Raw genomic sequence first — 2658 nt, 5'->3', positions numbered from 1 at the left:
GCGGGGGACCAGGGATTGAACTCAGGGGCACTTGACCACTAAGCCACATATCCAGCCCTGTTTTGTATTTTATTTAGAGACAGGATTTCACTGAGTTGCTTAATGCCTTGCCATTGCTGAGGCTGGCTTTGAACTCACAATTCTCCTGTCTTAGCCTCCCAAGCTCTTGGGACTACATCTAGCTTGTAGTCTACTTTTAATGTGACCCAAAGGACCCTAAGTGATCTATTTTCTGAGGTCAGACCACCCAGAACAGTCTGGTACTGAGCAGGTGCTTAGGAAACACCTGTTGAATAAATAAACCATGCCACCACGAGACTTCTCTGGAGCACTGTCCTGGGAGGGTTCATAGACATGGGCTCAGCTGACTTTCTTTTTTAGACTTTTTTTTTTTTTAAGTTGTGGTTGGACACACCACCTTTATTTATTTATTTTCTTGTGCTGCTGAGGATCGAACCCAGGGCTTTGCACATGCTAGGTGAGTGATCTAGTGCTGAGCCACAACCCCAGCCCCTGACTTTCTCTTTACCCTTTTTTTTTTTTAGTTGTAGGTATCTTTATTTTGTTTATTTATTTTTTTTATGTGGTGATGAGTATCAAACCCAGTGCCTTCAACAAGCTAGGCAAGCATGCTTCCAATGAGCCACAACCCCAGCCCCGCTTTATCCCACTCTTTACCACAACCTGAATCAAGGTACCTTTACCTACCCCTAAAAACACGCAGACCTCATATTCCTCCCTGTGGGAAAGTGACTCATGTCATGATGTGAAAGGGGCATTCTCCAGGAGCAACTCCTTGCTGCACCACCCTTTTCACCTCCAGGGACTCACACATGGCCTAACCCTTACCTCCGTGTGCCTGAATTCCCACCTGTGACCTCCAGCATTGCCCTGCAGTTTTCCTTCTCCTTCCACCATCACTCCAAACCGAGTCTCTCAGGGAGTTACAACTATGACTGGCTAATGATGACTTCCATGCCAGCCTTGAGTGGAAGGCTACTCAGAGTTCTGGGGCCTTGGTCAGCTTCTCTGTCAATTCAGACACACCTGCCTCACTTCCTGCAGGACATTCCTCCAGGTGACCACCACCCAACATCTGCCATGCTGCACCCATTGTCCATATACTGCTCTACGCTAATCATGCTCAGGTATGGAATGCTCCGCTGCCCCTGCAGGACCCTGACCATCATGGCCCTGGATGAAGGCTCCTGAATGGAGCAGGCCTCACCTCTCTCTCCTGGAATGCTCGCGTGCCAGCTCCCTCCGCTTCTGTCTCTCCCATTCCCGGCGAGCTTTATCCTGTTCTTCTCGATGGCGTTTCCGACGCTCGTGTTCTCTTTCCTTTTCTTTCACTCTAGCATGCTTCCCTGAGAGGAAATGATAGGTGTCATGAAAAAACAGCTTAGTTTACCAAAACATAACTTTGATGAGCCAAATGTAGTAGTGCACACCTATAATCTCAGCAACTGTGGAGGATGAGGCAGGGGATTGCAAGTTTGAGGCCAGCTGGGGCAGCTTAGTGAGACTCGTCTCCCCAAAAATAAATAAAAAGGGTCAGGGATATAACTCAGCACCCCTAGGTTCAATCCCCATGCCAAAATAAATAAATAAATAAAAGCAATACATAAACTACAAAGTTTTGTTCCTTTATTTGACAGACTTCTATATTATAAAACTAAATTAATTAACCAACTGCATTTATAATAATGAAATTTTAAAAAGGCCCTCTGTTCCTAGTGCCCCTTAGTACCCCTTGATACTGGCATGAGATTAAACCTCTAAACAAGCCAAATCTGTTACTTGAATTTGACCAAACACCCATTCTTTTTTTTTTTTTTTAAGTTATTAATGGACCTTTATTTACTTTTTTGTTTGTGTGTGGTGCTGAGAATAGAACCCAGGGCCTCACACATGCTAGGCAAGCGCTCTACCACTGGGCCCCAGCCCAGCCCCACAACCATTCTTTTTTATGTGTGTATTTTTCTCCAATTATTGGATTGACTATTTTCCATATAAATAAATTTAAAAATAATGTAATGAGAGAGAAAAAACACCAGAAGGAAAATGAAATGGTTATTCTAAAGGAGTTTACTTTTTTATTAAACTTCTACTCCCTTTGCTATAGTCTGGAGAAGGCAGATCATGAAAAAAGGAGAAAAACACAAAGACTACTGGTACCCCCTTCTGCTGAATGGCTGCGATGCCTGCGTTTCTCTTTTCTCTTTTCGTCTTTCCTGTGATGAGCCTTTTCTTTCCGAGACATCTGCTGGGGTGGTTTGATAGCCAGAGAATCATCTTCCTCTCCTCTGAAATAAGATACAAGACACCACGTCATGCTGCAAAGCCTAGAGAGAACCAGGATACTACAGTTTCTCCAACTTAGAAAAAAATTCAGGATTCACAACAGAATAAAGGTGCATTTGATCAATCATTTAAAAAGATACAGTAGGGGCTTGGGTTGTGGTTCAGTGGTAGAGCACTTGCCAAGCATGTGTGAGGCACTGGGTTTGATCTTCAGCACCATATAAGTGAAGTTATTTAAAAAAATGTATCGGGGCTGGGGATGTGGCTCAAGCGGTAGCGCGCTCTCCTGGCATGCGTGTGGCCCGGGTTCGATCCTGAGCACCACATACAAACAAAGATGTTGTGTCCGCCGAG

General features: G+C 44.5%; 1 long non-coding RNA gene across 1 annotated transcript; it reads right to left on the bottom strand.

Moving 5' to 3' along the window:
* Nucleotides 1-1227: 1227 nt before the first annotated feature.
* LOC107135021 lies at nt 1228-2515 on the bottom strand. Its single transcript, XR_001502506.2, has 2 exons — nt 2179-2515; nt 1228-1367 (listed from the first exon to the last, which is right to left on the bottom strand). It is a non-coding gene; the product is annotated as an uncharacterized LOC107135021 (long non-coding RNA).
* Between the last annotated feature and the right edge of the window lie 143 nt (nt 2516-2658).

This window comes from Marmota marmota, unplaced genomic scaffold, assembly GCF_001458135.2.
Source record: "Marmota marmota marmota unplaced genomic scaffold, marMar, whole genome shotgun sequence".
In the NCBI taxonomy this organism is placed as follows: Eukaryota; Metazoa; Chordata; class Mammalia; order Rodentia; family Sciuridae; genus Marmota; species Marmota marmota.
This window is presented reverse-complemented; position numbering and strand designations above follow the sequence as displayed.